This window comes from Natrix helvetica (assembly GCF_964273705.1).
Source record: "Natrix helvetica genome assembly, chromosome: Z".
Taxonomy (NCBI): domain Eukaryota; kingdom Metazoa; phylum Chordata; class Lepidosauria; order Squamata; family Natricidae; genus Natrix; species Natrix helvetica.
The window spans coordinates 91,104,173-91,128,498 of record NC_138554.1 but is presented as its reverse complement, the minus strand read 5'-3'; the positions used below and the strand labels follow the sequence as shown (position 1 = coordinate 91,128,498).

General features: G+C 44.6%; 1 long non-coding RNA gene across 1 annotated transcript in view; it reads left to right on the top strand.

Moving 5' to 3' along the window:
- Positions 1-802: 802 nt before the first annotated feature.
- LOC309382028 overlaps positions 803-24,326 on the top strand; it is a 39,850-nt gene continuing 16,326 nt past the window's right edge. Inside the window, exon 1 of the long non-coding RNA XR_014173614.1 lies at positions 803-1,349. This is a non-coding gene — a long non-coding RNA (uncharacterized lncRNA). The remainder of the gene's footprint in view (positions 1,350-24,326) is intronic.

The following is a 24,326-nucleotide window of genomic DNA, read 5'->3' as shown; positions in this document are numbered from 1 at the left end:
AAAGAAGGCAAGCAGGCAGGAAGGAGGCAGAAGGAAGGAGGGAAGAATGGAACTGGAAGGGAGGCAGGGAAGGAGGGAGGGAGAAAGGAAGGATAGGAGGATAGGGAAAGAGGAAAGAAGGCAGGCAGGCAGAAGGGAGGGAGTTGCAAGGAAGGAAGGAAGCATAGATAAGCAGGAGGGAAAGAAGGCAGGCAGGCAGGGGGAAAGAGGAAGGAGGGAACTGGAAGGGAGGCAGGAAGGAAGGGAAGGAGGAAGGGAGGGTGGAAGGAAGGATAGACAAGTAAGAGGGAAAGAGGAAAGAAAGCATGTGACTACGGTGGGAGACGAGGAAAGACCGGTGTGCTATGTTATGCAGAGGTGTACTTATAACAATTTTATAGACAAATTATACTATTTACAGTCGCGCGGGGGGGGGGGGCGCGAAATGTTTTCTTCTTCCTAGGGGGGGCATGACAGAAAATAATTGAGAAGCACTGGTTTAATGCAATGCATTTGAGACAACTCAATTCCTTATATACTAGAGAGGGAGCTCCAATCGCGCAGAGGAAGAGAGAAAGCGCGCAGAAAAAGCACGGATTGAGTAGTATGTAGGAGGCGCGTTCGATCGCTTCGTATTCTTGTCTGCAGGCTTGAGGTCGGGTCAAGAATCTGTTGCTCCGCTTGCGTTGGCTTGTCTTACATCCTTAGAAAACTCAGGAGTTATTATGGCTTAACTTCTTCTTGGCATTCTTGGGGTTTTTGTTCCCGCAGATTGGACTCGATTTCCAATTGAACTTTATTATAGGAGACTCCGACAGTCAGGGGACCTCCAAGGAGTGGGCATTAGCATAGATGGTCAAGGTTGTCTGAGCCTGAGACCCCTGCATATAATTATCAACCCGAGAAAGCAGGAGGAAGAACACTGCTAAGACAAGGCGCATCTCCAGCATCCAGAACTGAACGGCACCGAAGCATTCGCACAATAGGAGCGCATGGCTGCAAGAGTCTTGAGGATTGGAGGGCAGGGATAAACGCGTGAAATAGCAGCTCGTCCTGCCCTTCCCCTGTTCTCTCAGCGCAAAGAAACATGTGAACTCCTTTTCTTTAAGGCGCGAATTAAAACAAAGACTCATAAGAGGTAGGCAAGCGTGCCGCATGAAGCGTCGTTGCTAGCTTTCGTTGGACCCCCGACGGGTTGGGAGATGGAAGTGGAAGGAGTTTCTCCCTACTCATCGGAGCCCATCCCCCAAGCGCGAGGGTTAGGAGGCTGCCAACCGCCGACATCGCAGGATGGGCAGGCAGGGGAAAGTGCCGGCGACAGTGCCCAATTGCCAGAGAAGAGGAAAAGCGACGAGAAGGAAGACAAAAAGGTAGGTTACAAGTCCGCTTGCTCAGGCGGAAATCGTTTACGCACAGAAAGGTGGAGCCGCTTTCAAGAAACTGGGAGGATGGGGCGGGGGGAGACTGGGGAGAGAGAGAGAAGAGGAGGAGGAATAATCCGGATGGAGAATGAAAGATTGAAAGGGGGTGGGGATCTAACCTGGTGTGGTAGAGAAGTGGAAGACTCGAGCTTTCGCTGCAGAATTCATCTCGGATTCTCGATTTCGAAACACACACACACACACGCCCCCGGCTAATATAGCGCATGCTGCACGGAGTTGTCTTCCTCCTCCTTTTTTTTATAGAAGCGTTCCCATCACCTTATTTCCTTTTTCTGAAATAATGAGTTCTTCTATTTAAGGAGAAGAACAATTATAAGATTGTGGAAGGATCAGCAAATTTAGAAGAGTTCTATGTGAGAAAGACCCTTTTCCTATCTTGTGAAGCTAGACAATTTGTGGACATGACTGTATTTCATCTTTGGTTCTGAATTTAATTCTTTAATCATAATGCAATAAAATTAAAACGCAGCAAAGTGGCTGGTTCAAAAGTTTCATTTTATGCTTAACAAACTCTTCTTTGCTGTCTATGTGTAATGCATATGTTTGTGTGCCTGTATGTTTTTGTATGTGGGCATGCATATATATTTGAGCAGAAGCCTATAATTGAATTAAAATTGTTTCTATGTGTGTGTAGACAAAGGGAATGTGTAAGATATCTAGTTCCTGAATACAGTATTTTTGTTGCATCTTTGCTGTGTTATTACCAATAATTGCCAGTTCTTTTTTTGTATAAAGAGCAGACCTTTACTTTTGGAGTTAGGTAGAGAAATGGGTCAACCTTGTCTTCATAGCAACTGATTTTATATGAGATTTCTGCCTTCATAAATTCTTTGAAACAACTGAAGATAAAAATAATAAAATGTCACTAAAGGCAGTATTAGCAAAGCGTATTGATCAGTGTTATCTGCAGGCATTCTTTCTTTATCTGTAATATTTCTAAATAAATATTTTATAAACGGATGTATAGTTGGCAACAAAGATGCTTATGGTGGCCTACGCTGTAAGAATGATTAAATGATTGAGTAAAACATTACATGCTGCCAAACTGAATAATATTTCAGTAAAAGCAGTTTTTCCTTGTAAATGGTAACTATTGCATCACTAGATTATCTTCTTTAAAGCATGAATGATTGCATAATACCAGAATTGAATTGTTTCATTTGAGTAGTTTAAACGTGATTCTATTAAAACTTGTGTAAAGAAACATTCAGACAGCACTGAAATAAACATGCACAGGTTAAAGAAAAGGTGCCCAGAATGTTGGAGTAAACTATGTCTTTATAGCTTAATAAATTTCAGGTTGCACCTAGTATTTGCCGCTCACTTTGCTGCATGTTACATTTTACAAGAATGTATAATTTCTGTAAGAAGCAGAATTATTAACATTTGTTCCTGGTTTTGGTATACAATGCTATATTCAATAATACTTTAGGTTTATTAACCAATTTGAAATGCATTTTATTAAGTGGGTCACCTTTTCTTGTAATAAAACAAATTGGGAATTTTATCATTAGAATAGGGAAGACTGATCATTTTTCTGTTTATTGGTTGTTTTGAATTTAATGTGGCTATGTGTTCAACATGTATGTATTTGCTTTAATATTAAGTTATGATTGCAGATTGCTGTAGGATATGCTAATAAGATATGGCAATTTAGGTTTACAAACCATATGATTTGAATATTGGTTAGTTAAAATGCACTATTTCTAGAATCTGCAGTTGCTGTGCCTCTGACTTCAGTATTACAAAACCCTGTCTTCAGCAGAAATTATGATCAATATTTAATTTTAGATGCATTGTGTGCTCTGTCAAATGTTTTAGTAGCAGTTGGAAGAAGAAAGTCAAATAAAAAGTATCTGCTGGTGAAAGAAGACATTTACTTAGAAGAAGGATACTAGTGATTTATAGCTAACTGAAACAGATATAATATATAAATAAGTCTTCTGGTATGATGGAATTTCTGTGATGTTTGTAAGCAACTTCTTATAAAATAAAAGTACTGTTCTTTTTAAAGTGGGGCTTCAAAAGTGATACCTCAGCAGCTTTCACCCAGTATCTAAACTGTCTTTGAGTTCTTGGTTAGCTAAGAAATTGGTTTAAGACTCTAGACAGGAGGGCAATTATTAGACAGTTCTAAGTCTAGAATGCTAATCTACAACCCTAATTCATTCCTTATTTATTTATTAAATATATATTTAAAATATTGGCATTAATGTGTGTATACCAAAGTATTTGGCTTTATTAAATGTGTTGAAATGCTGAATATGAAGTAAATTTTTTTGTCTGAAACCATGTAAAGTGTACTTCATACATGGACACAATACTTATGTGATGTAGGCCACTTAGTACACATTCCCATTTCACTGAGTAAACTTTTTAAAATTCCATAGGATAGAGTTAAAAGTACTTACATAAAGTATTTCACAGATAGAGGAATGAGACCGTAGTTTCCTGGATCGATTTTCTTTGCCCCCTTTTTGAATATTGAAACCACATCAGGTCTTTTCTAGTCGCCTGGCAGTTCCCCTGTGCACCAGAAGTGTTAAAATATTTAATTCAGCGATGTCAGTAGCACATTATAAGGAATTGCTACCTATTTAGTTGAAGTTCATTACAATTGTATGCCACTACTTTCCTTACCTGAAATATTATTCTCTACTAAACAGCCTTTCCTCACAATGTTTAAATATGATCATTGTGCCCTGATTTCAGAATAATATCTCATTCAGTATGAAATCAATAATCTTGTACATTTGTATAAATTTTTAATTCAAATTCTGCAGCAAGAATGACCAATGGAAAACTGAAAACAATGGGAATATCAAATCAATATATCATGTTTGTGCCAGTTTAAAGTTATTAGCCAAACAGATATCCAATCCCTGGCTTTCAGAAAATAGATTTTGCATTGGATTGTACATTTCAGTACAAATTGCCTTCAGAAGTTGTGGGTGCCTCACCACTGAAGGCTTTTAAGAAAAGACTGGACATCCATTTGTTAGAAATAGTATAGGTCTCCTGCATGAGCAGGGGGTTAGACTAGATGACATCCAAAGTCCCTTCCAACTCTGTTATTGTTACAGTTCTTTAAGATTGGTATATTGCAGCTGTAACCAGAGCTGTAACTTTACTAAAAGTAAACATTTTAGTAATGTTTTTTAGTAATGTTTTCCCCCTGCTTGTAAGTATATATTAAGATTTCTTCATATCAGGTTCAATTCCCGGCAATAACAATCTATGTCTATGTTGTGTTCTTGGCAATTAAATGGACATGGGACTTTTTTCTTTCCAATTTAGTGTACAGTTTAGGATTTCCTGATGATCTTTTATAGTGATTGGGTCTGATTTAACTTAGTTTTCTTGAGATAAACCAACATTAGTTATATTATATGTGTATATATCAGTACTTAAATGTTTCAGAGGGGTGAGGGATGTTGCTCATTCATGGAATACATCTGAAGGGAAGTACAGGTAGTGCTTGGCGTAAGTTCACTTAGTGACTGTTAAAACTTACAACAGTATTGAAAAAAGTGACTTATCACGGTATGATTGTTGCAGCATCCCCGTGATCACATGATTTACATTTGTATGCTTGACAACTGATTCACATTTATGATGGTTGCAGCATCCTGGAGTCATGTGATCACCTTTTGCAACCTTCTGACAAGCAAAGTCAATGGGGAAGTCAGATTAATTTAACAACCATGTTACTAATTTAACAACTGCAGTGATTTCTTAACAGATATGGCAAGAAAAGCTGTAAAATGGGACAAACATTTAACAAAATTTCTCACTTAGCAACATACATTTTGGGCTCAATTGTAGTTGTACGTGGAGGACTACCTGCATAGGTCTTCTCAGTTGTGGCTTTAGTGCTTTCAATTCTTTCTTCAGAAAAGCCAATAAACAAGCTTTTTGAAACATTGCAAATTTTGTTGTTAATCCTGCCTTTATTGTTTTTACAAATAACTCAAGGCAATAAACATATCCAACATACCTTCATCCTCTCATTGTGAAATAGGTTGGACTGAGAGGGAATAGTCCAAAGTTGCCCAGGTGGCTTTCAATGCCAAGGCAGAAAATTGCTTTTTTTAAAGATAAGCTTGCAGAGATTTGTAAATTATAGAATTGGTATCTTAAACTAGGCAGAGTACTAGGCAAGATAAACTAAGTCTGACTCAATATCTTAATTTCATTACCTTGGTACAAACTAGATTTTGTCTTTTAAAATTGGAGTTTCATATTTACTTTCCACATTTTATAACTGAGAAGTAAGACTATGAGATAAAGACTAGTTTCACTAAGCTGTAATGTAGTTTGAATGGTTTTCTTTTACTATGTAACAGTGTGAGCCCCAGGGTGGATTTGATTTAAATCAAGTATATTTAAATCACGATTTAAATCACTAATAAAACTTGATTTAAATCAACTCAATTTAAATCATAATTTTTAAAGAGCAACTGTCATCTCTGTCCCTCAGCGGCTCTTCTCTGACCCACTGCTGACTCACTGACAGTCCCATTCACTTTAATGGGATGGCAGGTGATGTGGCAGTGACACAAGGTGAGGGACGTGACAGGTGGCAGGTGAGTAGATGCCCACTAACAGGTGCTGCCATGATGGATCTGAAATGATAGGTCAGTGATGGCGAACCTATGGCACGCTATATATTTACCTGTAGCATTGGCACAGCACTTGATGACTTATACTAGTGTCACTGGTGTTCACCACTCTGACAATAAAATCCATGCAGGTACATATTTTGTTGATCTAGTGAAGTTTGGCACTTGCTAATTTAAGAACAGTTTCATAGGAGTAATTCTCCATAGTGGGGGGAGTAGCATCCAGACTAGGTTGACTTCATCCACTCATTGATTGGACAGAGTCTGACAAGACAGTTAAGCCACGCCCATGTTGCCATGCAAACCCAGCTTCCGACTCTGTCCCTCAATAAGGACGGATGTGTCATCAAGTTTCTCTTGTGAAGTATTTGCTTGGAATTTAATTGTGAAGAATTGTACTCTTGGATTGTAAGTAGTTTGGAATCTATTGGGAACCAGTGCCTATTCTGCCTTAGCCCTTATTGAGTGGCAACCAGGGTTGCTTGGCCTCTTTAAGTCACACTGTTCTGTGACAGGGCTTTGCTTGAGGCTTCATTTGATCGCTTCTCCCTTCATTTTCACTGTTGTTGGATTAATGTAATCTCAATGGGGAAGTGTGCGGCAGCTATAAAAAGCCCAAGCTGCGTTTTGCCTCACTATTGCTGACTTCAGCGCTCCTGTCAAAACTCCGGCTCCTGTCAGTTGGTTTTGGTGCAAAGTGCCATTTTGTACCAGTCTGAGGCTGCAACTCAAAATGGCGGCCGTCATTGACAGTTCCAACACTGAGAGGAACCAAGTCCTCGCACCTGTGCCCAATAGCCCCAATGGCTCTCCAGACACCCAAAACAATGGTATCTAACCCCTTGCCAGTGGTGACTTCAAGAGGGGGCCTAAGGCCAGCAAAGTCCAAGCATGTTGGTGACTCTCCTCCAAGCCCATTTCAAAGTATGAGCCAGAGACATAAGGCATTGGAGCACATTTATAAAAAGGCCAGCAGCAAAAAGGCCTTCCTTGGCACAACTGCCAGGGCTCTCTTCGCCTGGAAGGGCTGTAGAGGAGGATCCCTCTCTCCATGTGAGAATCCCCATTGACACCTCAAGTCTCTGAGGTTCCACCCAGGGATGGCAATCGCCTCCACACATTATTCCATCTGTTCCTCCCCCACCCAGGGTGAAGTCAGCCTTCTTGTCCTCCAGCTTCAATGCATCCTCAAGAGCTCCAGGCATATTGGCTGGGGTATGCAAGGCGGTGACAGGTGCATCAATAGTAGGTTGCAACAGCACCTGTGCCATGTCCATGTCCACATTGAAGAAAGTTTTGTCGTTTGAGTTGGGCATAGGACCCGAGGTGGGAGACGCCCATGTCGCTTGACCAGGTCAAGGAAGGACTTAGGAGGGGGCACCGTGTCCACCTCGATAACTTGTTCCTCAAATATTGTCTCGGCAGAAAACCCCTGAGGGTGCGCTCTAAGATTGTGTCTCCAGACTTTGCAGAAGCCTTAGCCTTAAATAGTAAGGATTTAAACAAAGATGGTTGGAACAGGCCAGAGAAAGAAGGCTTAGAGGTAGGCATGCCTTCGTCCTCAGAAAGGTTTTCCTCCCTGATTTCACCCTCCTCAGAGCCTGAGTCTGTATGCTTCTGCGATTGAGCAGGACAGGCTGGGGAAACCTCCTCCTGGACACTTAATACCTCAGGAGGTCTCGATAGTGGCACTTCCTTTGGCTGATTTTGAGGCTTTTTGGAAAGCAGCTGCCATGCACTGCTGGAAGGCCCTAAACATCATATCCTGGAAATTAGGCATCCCTATGGTAGGTAATTGACTAGCACGAACCCCAGCAGACGTAGAAGGAATAAGGCTGGGTGGGGAAGGAACAGATGGAATAATGCGTGGAGGCGATTGCCATCCCTGGGTGGAACCTCAGAGACTTGAGGTGTCAATGGGAATTCTCATATGGAGGGAAGGATCCTCCTCTACAGCCCTTCCAGGCAGTTGTGCCACGGAAGGCCTTTTCTTAGGGGCCAAGGCAGAAGAGGCCTTTTTGCTGCTGGCCTTTTTATAAATATGCTCCAATGCCTTATGTCTCTGGCTCATACTTTGAAATGGGCTTGGAGGATTTTTTGCGCTGAGGCAAGTCATCAACATGCTTGGTCATTTTGCTGGCCTTATGCCCCCCTTGAAGTCACCACCGGCAAGGGGTCAGATACTGTTGTTTTGGGCATCTGTAGAGCCATTGGGGCTATTGGACACAGGTGCGAGGACTTGGTTCCTCTCAGCATCGGAACTGTCAATGGCGGCCGCCATTTTGAGTTGCAGCCTCAAACCGGTACAAAATGGTGCTTTGCGCCAAAACCAACTGACAGGAGCCGGAATTTTGACAGGAGCACTGAAGTCAGCAATAGTGAGGCAAAACACGACTTGGGCTTTTTATAGCTGCCGCACACTTCCCCGTTGAGATTACATTAATCCAACAACAGTGAGAAGGGAGAAGCGATCAAATGAAGCCTCAAGCAAAGCCCTATCACAGAACAGAGGCCAAACAACCTTGGCTGCCACTCAATAAGGGCTAAGGCAGAATAGGCACTGGTTCCTAATAGACTCCAAACTACTCACAATCCAAGAATACTATTCTTCACACTAAATTCCAAGCAAATACTTCACAAGAGAAACTCGATGACACATCCGTCCTTATTGAGGGACAGAGTCGGAAGCTGGGTCAGCCTGGCAACATGGGCGTGGCTTAATTGTCTTGTCAGACTCTGTCCAATCAATGAGTGGATGAAGTCAACCCAGTTGGATGCTACTCCCCCCCACTATGGAGAGCATACTGCTTCCCTTTTGCTTTTCAGCTCCACCCTAGGAGCCTTCCAGGCAGAAAACCACAACACAAATGCAACACACACACACAAACACACACACCATACGCTAAATAAATAAATGTTGGAGGAATATAATCACTTTAGTGACAATGGAGGAGGCACCAATTCACACTTTGCAGGAGGAAACAATGCAACACTTTTGTATTTTGATGAATAAAGTCATATTTAAAAAATCTTACTCTCACTCTTAATCATGGTTTACAGAATTAACTAGTTTTCTGGTTTTGTACAACCCACTAAATCTCAAACTGGGCATATATAATTGTATTGTGGTTAAACAGAACAGAATAATAGAGACCTTGGAGGTTTTCTAGTCCAACCCCAGTTTAGGCAGGAAACCCTACACCACTTCAGACAAATGGTTACCTAATCTCTTCTTTAAAACTTCCAGTGCTGGAGCATTCCCAACTTCTGGAGGTAACTTCTTATTCTACCCTCAGGTGCTTTGGAGAATAGCTTGACTCCCTCTTCCTTGTAGCAGCCCCTGAGATATTGGAAGACTCCTATCATGTCTCCCCCTCTTTTCATTAAACTTGACATACCCAGTTCCTGCAACTGTTCTTCATTTATTTTTAGCCTCAAATCCCCTAATCATCTTTTTTGCTCTTCTCTGCACTCTCTCCAGAGTCTCAATATCTTTTTTACATCTTGGCAGTCAAAACTGGATGCAGTATTCCAAGTGTGGTCTTACCAAGGCATCATAAAGTGGTATTAACACTTCAGGTGATCTTGATTCTATCCCACCATTTATGCAGCCTATAACTATGTTGGCTTTTTTGGCAGCTGCTGAAAATGCTGGCTCATATTTAAATGGTTGTCCACTAGGACTATTGTATTGTGTGAATTCATCTTAATTTTATTTTGAGATATTTTTTATCCTGCCTTTGTTTTTATTAATAACTTAAAGTGGCAAATATATTTTAACACTCCTTTTGTTCCTCCTATTTTTCCCAGAACAACATCCCTGTGAGGTGAGAGGGAGAATGACTGGTTCAAAGTTACCCAACTTATTCTCCTGGTTTCTAACTGGTTACCAAACTAGCTTTCCAACTGGCTGTTTCATTAAAAAGCCAACTTTAGAGATAAGGTTAATCCTGCACACTTGCTAACTAGACTTTTTGGCAAATCATATTATGGTGAGCCAGAAGAATCAAAGAATATTTCACATTCAAATGAATCCAAGAATCAGAGTTTATTTATTCTATATCTGGAGAAGGTAGAAAGAGAACAACAGAGTAGAATCATGTGAATATGGGACAATTTCCAAAATGTAAGATTTGGGAGTAAGGAAGAAAATCCCGCTCTTAGCCGATCAGTTCCTTGAGGGAAAACTATATGATGTAGAGCTGCATGAATCATTAATCAGGTCCAATACATATGCAATGCCAGAAAATAGAATTGACAGTTGACAGCGTTTTTATATAGATTCTATTGAGAGTTATATATAGATTTTGTGTGATATACTGCAAGAGGTTTAAAATATAGTTGTTTTTATACATGACAGTTTTTTAATGCTTCTGTAAATTTAGCTTATTGACCTTATCTTTCATATTGTGAAATAAGCAAGCACAGTTTTCCCCTTATCCCAGCTTCTTGATTTTCACTCATTTAGTCAGCAGTATATGCTTGTATATCTGGAAATAAGATTTGTTGTGGCGAGTCAGACTTTTTCTGAGGATGCATATGAGAAAGGAAATTTCACTGCTCATTCCACACAAATTGTTATGAATACAAAATCTAAGCTTAAACCAATGAAAGAAGTGAGACTCTAGCACAACTGATTATAATCTATATCTGGTGCAACAACTGTTAACCCAAGGATTGGAAAAATATAGTAACTATATTGTTGATGTTCTTAGTGTATTATATTAGACAGTTGTCCTTGTAAACAAGCTATGGCTAAACACGACAAATATATAGACAAACTCCCATTATTTCCCTTTGCTTATGATCGTCTGCTGATTTATTGTTTCCTGCAGTGTCTTTTCCTTTTGAGATTTGTCTTATTCTCCTATGTCAGTGGAGACAGAAGCCAGACTGGATTTGCTCTGTCCAGTAACCAATTGGACTGGGTCTACAATCTGTGATGTCATCATGCACTGGCGGCTCCTCCAAGTTCTAGATTCAGTCCAACCTGGACAGATGTGAGAATGACTTCTTCCCCTCAGACTCCGGCTTCTGACACAACATCTACAGAACATCCCAACGCCCTATTCTCCGAACCAACTGTGGAGAAAGAGGTTATCCCAATTCCAAAACTTTTCATGAAAATGCTATAGCGGCAGTGGGCATCTCCAGGAGCAGCTCCTCTTCCCACCACCTTGGGCAAGTGCCTCTACAACGTCACTTCTGATCTCTCCAAGTTCCTAGAGACACCTCCAGTTGATGCTCTTGTCGCAGCTTTGTCTTCGGCTACGGTAGTCTCTGGAGTTCCTGAAGAGGCCCTCAAGCCCAAGGAGAAAAGGTCAGAACAGACACTAGTTAAGGGCTATCAGGCAGGTACCTGGGCAGTGTGGGCCTCTACTGCCACCTCCTTTTTCTCCAGGGCAGCCCTAGTGTGGATCCAGCAGCTCCAGGAAAGGATTGCCACTACGGATACCAGGTCCCATTGGGATCTGAACAAAATCAGGACTGCTATCAAATACACTGCAGATGCTTCATTGAACGCAGCCCGCTTTGCATCCAAGGCAATGGCATCATCTGTCACAGCCAGGAAGCTGCCAGGTGCACCAAATGGCGCCTGGAACCTCCCCATTTGCGGGTTCTCACCTTTTTGGAGCCCCTTTGGATCCATACCTTACTGAATCCAAGGATAAGCGTAAGGTCCTCTTCTCCATATATAAAAAACAGGACCCCTTTCTATAGGAGGTCGCCCTTTCGAGGGGCAGACGGGGGATTCACTTTCCCCTGTCGGCAGAGACAGTCTTTTCCTCCCAGACAAGGACCCCAAAATCAGGACAGATCCAATAGAAATGCCCAGCATTTCCCCCCCAAGAAGTCCTATCGAGGTGAGGGAAATCGCCAATTCCAAAGGAGAAAGTGACTACCTGGACTCTCTCCCAATCGGGCGCTGTCTAGCATTCTTCTCTCACCGTGAGAGGAGACCACATCAGACAATTGAGTCATCAAAACTATCAAATTCGGTCTTCTTCTAGAGTTCCTCTCCACCCATTAGGAGCACTTTGAGCAATGCCCAATCTCCCAGTTCCCACACAAACGGGTTCTGATGGAACAGGCCATTCAGCATCTGCTGGATATTCAGGCCATCCAACCAGTCTCCTCGAACCAGGAAGTATATTACTGCCACCTGTTTGTGGTGCCAAAGGCTTCTGGGGGTTGGAGAGCGATCCTAGACCTAAAATCATTGAATCGCCACATTGTCTATCGGCGGTTCAAAATGCACTCATTCCACTCCATTCTGGAGGGAGTCAGGAAGGGCGATTTCCTCACCTTGATAGACCTAACTGAAGCTTATCTTCACATTCCCATATTTGCAGACCACCGAAGATATCTCCGGTTCTCCTGTGGGGGAAGGCATTATCAATATCGAGCCTTCCCGTTCAGCCTCTCCTCCGCTCCAAGGATCTTCACGAAAGTGTTGGCTGCCTTAGTAGCCCACATCAGATCATCTCCCATCAGGATTCTCTGCTACCTATATGATATCCTGCTGCTGTCCAGGTCAGCACACCAGGCAGAGAGGGACCTTGCCCTCAAGTGCTGAGGGACCAGGGGTTCAAGGTGTATCTGAAAAAGAGTCACATTGTCCCTGAGATACACATCCTGCACCTCAGAGCTGTCATAGTGTCAGGAAGAGTGTTTCTGTCTCCAGACCGGATTCTTTTTTTTTTTTAAACAAAGTTTTATTGGTTTTTTAATATTTTACAAAGGAAAAAGGTATGGGAAAGATTACAAATTTTGGCAGCCGCGAAATGCGGTAGGTGCACCCCCCCCTCCAGACTCATAGTATACATTTGCATAAGGTTCAAATATTACATAATAGCATATAGCCAGTGTGGTAAATTCAATTGGTAATTTCAGTCAGTTTATGTCACGTGGATTTTCTTACTCATTTATGTGATCTGAGCTTTCTTAGTGTCGCCCCATCTCCCCCCATTGGCAGTGCTCCGGCCCCTCCCGTGTCTTGTATATCTACTGAAGTGTCTTCTGGTTTTTCTAGGAGTAGTTTATTTTTTTCCATAAAGGCCTGCGCCTCTATGGGTGTATTAATTCTAACTCTTGTCTCCTCCCAGAATATTAGCATACCTTCAGGCAGTAACCATCGAAACCACACCCCCTTCTGGTATAGTTTATTCGCCAATTGCGAATAAGATTTTCTTTTCTCCCTCACTTTCTTGGGGATCTGTTTCAGAATGGTTATCTCCTTATCTTTGTATGTCAAGGCTTGCCCCCTTTGTGCATTCAGGATTTCATCTCTTGTGCTTTTCCTAAGAAATTTAATGTGTACCTCCCTGGGGACATTGTGTGTTCTAGCATACGCTGAGTTCACTCTATAAGCCAGATCTATTTCCCACCCCATCTGTTGTTTTTCCTTCTGAATATACTCAGCCAAAATGGTTGTCATGATGTCCCTTATGTTTTCATCATCAGTCTCCATCACATTCTGAAATCTAAGATAAAAAGACATTCTCTCAAACTCTATTTTCATTTGTTGGGTGTCAAGTTCTTTGTTTCCCCTCTGCACACCCTCTATCCCCCCCCCCTCATCTCAGCCACCCCATCCTCCAAAAGATCCAGTCTCTGTGAGTTCTTATTAATTTTATCCTGGCTCTCTTTAATTTCTTCTTTCATCTCCTTCAATTGTCTCTTTATTTCCTCTTGTCCCTGTAGAATTTGTTGAAACATTTGATGAAACTCCAGGTCCATAGATTTAGGTTGCTTGAAGGTTGTTTTTTTTATTATTATTATTAAAAGAGTTTTGTACAAACAGATTTTCCCCCTTTTCACCCCCCCCGCCATACAATGTAAATCTCATACAAATGCTATACCCCCCCAACCCCCCCACAAAAATTCACATTCAAATATTATACCAAATACTTTGCCTCCTCCCCTCCCCCCGTCTTAAAATAAATTACTCGTATTGTAACCCCTCTCCTCCCAACAAACACAATATAAATTTCTCTTAGATTAATAATAACACATTGATCCCATTTTCTAAGCTAATTTAACATCTATAACTCTTAATATAAATTTCTCCTAGAATAACAATGTTTCGTTAATCCCATCTTCTAATTTATTCATACATATATATTGCCCCGCCCTCCACCCTAACCCTCCCCCACCTCCCACACAAACCCATCCCCCTGACTTCCGCTGTATATCACTCTAACAATTCCAAACATCCCATATATTATTTACTCTGATCATCTATCAATCTAAACATTCTTACCTAAAGGCTACATAATAACTCCTAGTCTGGTATTTATTCTGTATATAATCAATCCATTTTGCCCATTCCTGTGTATAATCCTCCTGTTTCTGAGCTTTTAAGAAAGCTGAAATTTTGCCATTTCGGCGAACCCCGCCACCTTCTGAATCCATTGATCAATTGTCGGTAAAAAATCTTTTTTCCAATGTTGCGCAATCAACAACCTAGCTGCTGTGACCATATACAAGGCCAATTTTGTTTCCCCTTTAGTGAAATCCTCAGCTATACCCAATAAAAACATTTGCGGAGTGAATTGTATTCTTTTCTTAAATACATTCTGCATAACCCACCATATTTTTATCCAAAAAGCTTTAACCTTGTTACAAGTCCACCATACATGAAAAAAGGTAGCATCTAGACACCCGCATCTCCAACATTTTGGTTGAACATTTGGGTACATGCATGATAATTTTTTAGGATCTAAATACCATCTGTAAAACATTTTATAAAAGTTCTCCCTTAAATTCTGTGACTGTGTAAATTTAACATTCTGAACCCATATTTTTTCCCACGTTTCCAACATAACCACCTCACCAAAATTCTGAGCCCATTTAATCATACAATCCTTAACCAATTCACTTTCTGAGTCTCTTTCTAACAGTACATTATATATTCTTTTAACTTGTTTTGGGCCAGTCTCTTTTATCTGCTTAATCAGTTCCACTTCTTTATCCATAAAACCGACCCTGCGATCTTCTTCCCATCTCTTCTGTAGCTGTATGTAATGTAACCAATTTAAAGTAATTCCTTCTTCCAACAGCTGTTCCAAAGTTTTTAACTTCCATTCGTCCCCATCAGCGATAAGCACATCTTTATATAAACAACCCCCGAGTGACTTAATATTCATAATCCCCATGGTGTCTGCAAGATCCAACCAAAGCGGTATTTTATAATCCCAATTGGGCTGGTGCTTCTTCCATATTCTCATCAAGGCACTTCGGAGAACATGGTTGTTAAACACTTTATCCACCCTGTCTTCATAAAAAAGATATGCATGCCATCCCAGAATAAGATCATGGCCTTCTATATTCAGCAATTCCATTTTTGTTTTCCCAAACCAATCTGCTACATGCGTTAGTACCGCAGCTTCATAATACAATCGAAGGTTTGGGAGTCTGAGGCCGCCTCTTTCACGTGTATCTTGCATAATCTTCATCTTTACTCTCGGTTTTTTCTCCTTCCAAACAAATTTATTTAATGTTGTTTGCCAATTTAACAAGGTTTTATCTGATTTAAGCACCGGAATCATCTGGAATAGAAAGATAAATCTAGGTAGAATGTTCATTTTAATTGCTGAGATCCTTCCAAGCAAAGACAATTGTATAACTTTTTCCACGCTTCAAGATCTTTCTGTATCTTTTGCCACAACACTTCATAGTTATTTAAGAAAAGTTTTGTATTTTCCTGTACACCGCTTGGAGAGTCCAAGCAATGGGTTAATTCAGTCTGCTTGCCCTTAGGACTGAGGAACTATTTTTCCTTTAGCCACACCTCCTCCTGGTGTGCTCAATCCCCCAGAATTCTTCCTCAGTCAGCCCGTTTGGACGTAATTAGCTAGAGCTCTGAGCTGAATTAATCCTTTTTTTGGCTTGGACTCTCTATTTGCGTTTTACTTCTATTTCCTAATATTTCCCCAACTTTGTGAGATGTTTCTATTCTCTTCGCTGCGCTTTTCTCCAGCAGAATTCACATTTGAAGGCCAGGAGGTAAGCTGGAAGGTGGTGGGGGGTGCCCCTCAGCCGATCCTCATGGGACGGCTTCGGAGGCCTGCCGCTTGTCATTTAAAACGGCGTGGCTGCAGCGGCGAGGTTCCTGCGTCCCCAGGCCACTCGTTTGTTATTTTAGTCGAAGTATTTTTCGTTCCCCGGCCTGCTAGAGGACCTCTGCCGCAGGGAGGAGTGGGCGATCGTCGCCATTCGAGGCGCGTTAGCTTCTCGCTCTCCCTTAGCCCCACGCTGTTGCGGCGGCCATTTTAGGCGCAAAAAAAGCACGCCCAGCCATGGCCGCCATTTTGCATCAGCCTCGTTATCAGGAGACCGCTGGAGGTGGCAGGGCCTAGCAAGGGTTTCTCGGGCTGGGATCTCCACCTTCGCTTTTTTGCCTATTTTTGCGAGCGGTGCTGGTTCCTGGGCCATTCCAACGGTCACTATACCGGCTCAGGGAGGAGGCCTAAGTAAGCGCAGGCCAAGCCTTTTTTCTAGTCATTCTCCTCCCTGCTTCTCCTGCGGAGACTTGCGCCTCGGCGCAGGCCCCAATCCTACCCCTGGGCCTCCGACTGGTATTAAGCATGGGATAATTTCATACGTATTGACTCAATTACTGTGCATATGGCAATTTTGACAAATCTTTTGTTTTGTTCCCCTTGCAGCAACCAGTCTCTCTAACTTCTGCCTTGTCATAGCCTTGCTCCATCTTGTGTGGTCATTGACTATGGACCTGCCCAGTCCCCCTGATTCCCAAGATACTAGGCCGAGCCTCTCTCAGGCCCCTAGCAAGGGTTCCTCCTCATCGGGGAGTGGGGGTGCGGGCAAGAGTGGTGGGGGTGGCTCTGGGAGGCAGCGTTCCAGAACCCCTTCTGTGGCCGAGGCCAAGGATGCTGAAAGGCGCCAGCGGGCCCTTGACAAGCAGTTTGAGAAGGCCAGACGCCAGGCAGACAGGGAGCAGTCCCTCTCAGGAATCCCTCCCTCCCGGGAAGATCTCCAGATGGTCCTCGCCGAGGAGGTGGAGTCCCAGGACCTATCCCCAAATAGGTCATTTGCAGAGCCGGCCTCTCCGGCACCCTCTTGGGCCTGTGAGCAGGCCCCTCCCCCTGGGGATGCCAGTATAGACGATATGCAGGGTGAAGCTTCACCCCTCCCTAGAGGAGGGCTTGGATCCTGATTCTGACTCTGAGGAGTTATCTCCCCGCATGCAGGAACTAATGGCCCGTGCCATTGCCAAGGGCATCACGGAGGCCATGAAATTTAAGAGTCCCACTGCAGTGGCCCCTAGGGGTCCCAAACCCAATCAGACAGCTCCCCCTCCAAGCAAGCGTGCTCGCCATCCTTCCCTGGAATCCTCCGTGGTCAGCGAGGCCTCTGCCATTGAGGACCCTGACCCAGAGGTGCTAGGTCTCTCGGACGACGAGGACCTTCCCCCTGAAGCGCCCGCCTTTGCGGGTCTGTTCAAGCCCAGCCTTTTCAAATCTGTCCTTCACAAGGTCAAGGCTGCCACCAGGGTGGGGATCAAGCCCAAACCGGCCGCGCCGGCGGAGGATGCCACCCCGGCTAATCCCAATGCGGTCATGTTTGATGTCCCAGCTCCCCAACAAGAGCTGGTTCCGGTTCCGGGGCTGTTCCTCGACCTAATCCAGCGCCAGTGGGCTCAACCAGCCATGCAGTCCTCTCCAAGTGGGGTAGATAGGAAGCTTTATACTATGGAGCCAGTGCTGGAGGACCTTCTGGCCCTTCCCACTGTCGACCCGCCCATCGCTGCACTCACCTCCAACTCCCCTCTACCGGCCGACCTCCTGGAAGGCCTTAAGGCGGAGGACAAGAAAGCGGAAAAGGCGTGCCACAAAACCCACCTGGCGGCTGCCTGGGCCATCGGGGCCTCTTCATCCGCCTCCTTTTTTAATAGGGCTTCTGTGATCTGGCTGCGCGAGCTCCTAACCAAGCTCCCGGCGGGAGACGTCCGCCTCCACCAGGACGTGTCTAAAATAATCGCAGCCTCCCAATATGCCGCTGACGCATCCCTTAATGCCACTAAATTCGCCTCCAGGGCACTCGGCTCTAATATCACTTCGCGCCGGCTGATCTGGCTCCGACATTGGCAAGCGGACCAGAAAAACAAGTGGAACTGGCTTCCGTCCCCTTTAAGGGGTCCAAATTATTTGGCGAGTCCCTGGATCCTCTCCTCATAGAGTCCAAGGACAAGAGGAAGATCCTCCCTTCCTTAAACAAGAAGCAGGAACGTAAGGCCACTCCCTATTCTAGGAGGCAGTCCTTTCGTGCCTCCGAGCCTTCCACCTCCGCCTCTTCCTTCTCTCCCTCCAATAGGTCCTTCGGTCAGCAGGGCGACAGATCCCAGGACAGGGTGCCCTTTCGGGACAGAGGTAGGCAGCAGTTCGGCTTCCGCAAGTATAACCGCGGTGGGGCCTCCAACAGGCCATTCCGTAAGTCAAAGTGACTGCCCGGGCTCGGCGCCCATCGGGGGTCGCCTCCAGCTGTTTGCCTCCCATTGGGTCCAGAACACCGAGGACGCTTGGGTTCTGCAGATAGTCAGGGAAGGCCTCTCCCTGGAGTTCCTGTCCCTCCCCCCCCCGGACCTTCATCCGGTGCCCAGTCCCATCCTGCCCCCAAAAGAGGGAGCGTATGGACCAGGAAGTCAGACACCTCCTAGACATCAGGGCCGTGGAACCAGTTCCCCAGGGCGAAGAGGGGAGGGGGTTTTACTCCATCCTCTTCCTGGTGCCAAAGAACTCAGGGGGGTGGAGAGCCATCTTGGACCTCAAAAACCTCAACAGGCACATCGCCTACCGGAGGTTCAAGATGCAGTCACTGCAGACCATTCTGGCGGGGATTCGACAGGGAGATCTACTCACATCTATAGATCTCAAAGAGGCATACCTCCACATCCCCATCCGTCCTCAGCACAGGAAGTTCCTGCGCTTCTATTATGCGGGTCGCCACTTCCAGTACAAAGCTCTTCCATTCGGCCTCTCGTCCGCCCCTCGGACGTTTACCAAAGTGCTGGCGGTAGTGGCGGCCCAGCTAAGACGCAGGCCCATAAGGCTCCAGTGCTACCTGGACGACATCCTTATCCAGTCGTCGTCCAGGCAGCAGGCATTGCCGGATCTCCGAATCACTATGAGATCCCTCAAAAATCACGGCTTCACTCTAAACCTAGAGAAGAGCCATCTCACTCCAACAAACAGACTTGTACACCTGGGGGCGGTGATAGATACCAACTTGTGCAGGGTTTTCCTCTCCCAAGACAGGTTGGCCGGTCTAAGGTCCTTGACCCACAAGGTGATGAGCTTGAGGCAGGCTCCAGTGGTCCTCCTGTCGCAGCTACTGGGAAAAATGATCTCCTGCATTTCCATCGTGCCGTGGGCCCGCCTGCATTCCAGGGCGCTTCAGTGGCTGCTGCTGCCGCACCAGAGGGCATCCAGGAGCAACTCTCCCAGGCCGATTCGAGTTACGCCGGAAGTGAAGAGGTCTCTCCGCTGGTGGGTGTCTCCGGCCATCCTCAAGGGCCACCTATTCAAGGAGCCCGAGAGGTTAGTCATCACCACAGACGCCAGCCTCTCCGGCTGGGGAGCCCACATGGGTTCCCTGGTTGTCCAGGGCAAGTGGTCCCAAGTGGAAACCAGCTACAGCATCAACCTGCTGGAACTGAGGGCTGCTCGCCTGGCCCTGTGCCACTTCAGCCGGACCATTCATCGTCAACATGTACTTTTGATGACGGACAATGTGGCCACCAAGGCCCACATCAACCGCCAGGGCGGTACCAGATCCAGAGCACTGATGATAGAGGCGGAGTCCCTGGGCCGCTGGGCGGAGCGCCGTCTGGAATCTCTCCGCTCCGGCCACATCTCCGGAGTGGACAACACACAGGCAGATTGGTTGAGCAGGACAACCATAGATCCTGCGGAGTGGAAACTGGACCCTCGCCTGTTCCACCAGATGTCCGACAGATTCGGAGAGCCGACCGTAGACCTGTTTGCGTCCAGGGACAACAAGCAGCTCGACCGATTCTACTCCCGGTTCCTCACCCCGGGGGCAGAGGGGACGGATGCTCTGCGTTGCAAGTGGCCCCGCGAGCTACTGTACGCCTTCCCTCCCCTGCCTCTCCTTCCTCAATTCATCTCCAAGGTCATCGCAGAGGGAGCGGAAGTCCTCCTCGTGGCCCCGCACTGGCCCCGCAGGTCGTGGTTCGCCGACCTTGTCCACCTGTCGGTGTCTCCTCCGTGGCGTATCCCTCCGGACCAGATCTCCCTCAGCCAGGGGGCCGTGGTTCATCCAGAGCCCCAGTGGCTCCAGTTGGCCGTCTGGCACTTGAGGGGGACCAACTGAAAAGCCAAGGCCTATCAGAGGAGGTAGTGAACACCATTCAGGCGGGGAGACGCCCTTCAACCACCAGGATTTATGATGCGTCCTGGGCCGCCTTCGCTAAGTGGTGTGAGGAGCTGCTCATCGAGCCGACGACCGCGCCTGTTTCCAGAGTCCTTGACTTTCTTCAAGCGGGACTCAACAAGGGCCTGGCCCCGAACACCCTTCGACGCCAAGTGGCGGCCTTGTCCACCGTCTGGTCGGGCGACCATCTTTTGCCTCTCAGCAAAATCCTGAAGGTGAGACTCTTCCTCAAGGGCGCCTCTAACCTTCGCCCTCCCACCGTTCATTGCTACCCCACTTGGCAGCTGTCCGTGGTCCTACGGGCCCTCTCCGGCCCTCCATTCGAGCCTCTACGCACTACTTCTCTTCGATTCCTGACGCTGAAGACGGCCTTCTTGATTGCCATCACGTCCGCCCGCCGGATTTCGGAGCTGGCGGCTCTGTCTGTTCGCCAGGACTTGTGCGTCATCCACCCTGACAGGGTCATTTTGAGGCTGGACCCGACCTTTACCCCCAAAGTAAACTCATGGTTCCATAGAGCGCAAGACATTGTGTTGCCAAATTTCTGTCCTCATCCGTCGCATCCCAGAGAGCGTTCCTGGCACAATCTTGATGTCAGGAGGGCCCTGAAGGTTTACATCGCTCGCACTACGGAGTTCAGGAAGTCAGAGGCTCTCTTCCTCTCCTTCCAGCCTGGTTCCCTAGGGAAGAAGGTCTCTTCCTCCACGATTGGCAGGTGGCTTCGTGCCTGCATTGCGACAGCCTATGAAAGCCAATCCAAAGCTGTTCTGCGCAGCATCACCGCACACTCCACACGAAGTGCTGCTACCTCGGCGGCCTGGGCCACCCAGGCCTCAATCCTGGACATCTGCAGGGCCGCTACGTGGTCTTCTCCTTCTCCTTTTGTGCGACACTATAAATTGGACATTTTCGCCAGCTGAGGCGTCCTTCGGCAGGCGTGTGCTCCAGGCGGTTGTGTCAGAGACCGAATCCCGGGAGCCTTCTTCTGCCCACCCAGATGGACAATAACTTGGGTATGTCCCATTGCTTGGACTCTCCAAGCGGTGTACAGGAAAATGACCATTGGCTTACCTGAAGGGTCCTTTTCTGTACACCGCGGGAGAGTCCAACCCACCCTGGCTCTCAGGCCGGGATTCGGGTTCTTCGTGTCAACAGTACATCATCTTGGACGCTTCGCTCCGTCCGCACGAACTGACTCTTTCTAAGAATTCTGGGGGATTGAGCACACCAGGAGGAGGTGTGGCTAAAGGAAAAATAGTTCCTCAGTCCTAAGGGCAAGCAGACTGAATTAACCCATTGCTTGGACTCTCCCGCGGTGTACAGAAAAGGACCCTTCAGGTAAGCCAATGGTCATTTGATTCTGAAATTTGTATTCCTAAATATTTGACTTTAGAAACTATTTCAAAACCTGCTAAACTTACAAGTCTCTTTCTTTGAGTCTCTGTCATGTTTTTAACCATCATTTTCATTTTGTTTTGATTTAGTCTAAACCCAGACACCATGCCAAATTCTACTATGATATTTTTCATCTGGATTATTGATTTCAAAGGATGTGAAAGGGTAACAACCAGATCATCGGTGAATGCTCTAGTTCTGTATTCCTTTTGCCTGATAGCTATGCCATCTAAGGATTTTGAGTCCCGAATTGCGTTCAACAAGATTTCCAAAGTTAAAATAAATAACAATGGGGATAATGGGCAACCTTGTCTTGTGCCTTTTTGTATCTCGAAAGTTGTTGACAAATTTCCATTAATAATAAGTTGTGCACTTTGTTGCTGATAAATTGCTCCAATCGCCTGCCGCAATCGTGGTCCCATATCCATCTTTTCCAAAGTCTTGGTTAGAAAGTTCCAATTCACTCGATCGAAGGCCTTCTCTGCATCCAAGAAAACCAGCACTGCAGAGATCTGCTTATTCTTATCAAGATAGTCAATTAAGTCTATGAGTTGCCTTACATTCTCCTTCATATGTCTGCCTTCAATAAATCCTGCTTGATCATGATGAACAATCTCTTGAATAACCGGCATCAATCTGTTGGCTAGTACCTTAGCAAATATTTTATAATCTGTGTTCAGAAGAGATATCGGCCTGTAATCCTCTGCTTTCTTAGGGCCCTCTTTATCTTTAGGTATCAATGAAATAAAAGCCGCTTTCCATGAGGAGGGTATTTTACCTCCTTGTTGTATATTACAAAATAGTTGTGTAAGATATTCAATCATTTCCAGTTGTAAAGTTTTATAATACATTGCAGTCAAACCATCAGTCCCTGGAGCCTTAGCTAATTTAAGTTGATTTATAACTAAAGTGATCTCATCAGCAGTTATCAGACGTTCCAGATTTGCCTTTTGAAGCACAGAAATTTTAGCAACCCTTTTTCCTTCCAAAAAATCATCTATTGACTTGTTCTGTATATTATCCTGTACATATAGCTTAGTATAATAGTCCACAAATGATTTTTAATCAACTCTTGTTGATATACCATCTTCCCTCGATACTCAATTTTATCAATAATTCTGTCATTCATATTCCTTCTCAAAGTATAAGCTAACCACCTACCAGGTTTATTAGCATTAGCAAAGGTGTTATGTTTAGCAAATTGTAAGTTAGTTGCTGTTTGTTCTGCTATAAGCATCTGAAATTGATCTTTCAACAGCTTTAGCGCCATCTGAAGCACCTGGTCATTCGGGTTTGTTATAAGCAGCTGTTCCTTGCTTTTTATTTCATCTTCCAATTCCATTCTCCTTTTCTGTCTAATTTGTTTATGTTTAAAGTTCATATGTATCAGGACCCCACGCATATAAGCTTTACTTGCATCCCAAACTGTTTCAATGGGAGTACCCTTTATTCATGTTAAAACTAAAAAATTCCTTCATGTGTTTTTTAAGTTCATCAACATTTTTTTCATATCTAAATAAATTTTCATTTACTCTCCAAGACCTTCTTGGCCTCTTCCCTAATTCAATTTGTAACCACACCAGACTATGATCGGTAAGTGTCCTGGCGAAAATCTTGGATTTCTTAGCTTTAGGAAGTAGATCCGGTGTTAACAAAAAGAAATCAATCCTTGAAAAGGATTTATGTCTATCTGAGTAGAAAGAAAAATCCATCTCATTTAGGTGTTGTGTCCTCCAAACATCTTTTAATTTCAAGTCGTCTTGTAAATCAAAAAAAGCCTTTGGTAATTTGGTAGTGAATTTAGTCTTTGTACTCTTATCTATCTTTGGAGAAATCACTCCATTCCAGTCTCCCATTATTAGAATATCTTAAAGTTCCAGTCTAAAATTTTTAAATGGAGCATCTTATAAAAGCTTTCTTGGCGTTGATTTGGAGCATATATTCCTAGCACCAAAATGGGACCAAAGTCTGTATCAAATTGAATTGCTATATATCTACCAGCATCATCCGCCTCTATAATTTTAGTTGAAAATCTTTTATTTATATATATCACCACAACATTTTTCTTTACCAAATCAGAGGCATGTTCCCAGTTTTGAATTCACTAAATACTTCTGGTCTTGCAGCCTAATATGAGTCTCTTGAAGGCAAACAACATCATTATTAAATTGCTTAAAATAATAAAATATTTTTTTCCTTTTTTGTGGGGAGTTCATTCCGTTCACGTTCCAAGATAATAGCTTAAGCATCTTTAGATCTGGTCTGGAGCGTTGAAAGCATTTGCTGAAGATCTCTCTCCACAAGACTAATCTTCGGCCCTGCTCCTCCCATGGCTCCGGTTTGCTTCTTAACTTCTTTCTTAGCACATTGTGTTTGGGGGTCGACGCGCTTGTGAGATTCTAGCATTTGTCTAGTCGTGGATCTAGTAATACGTTGTTCGACAGGTTTAAGTATCGGCATTTCAGTGAGA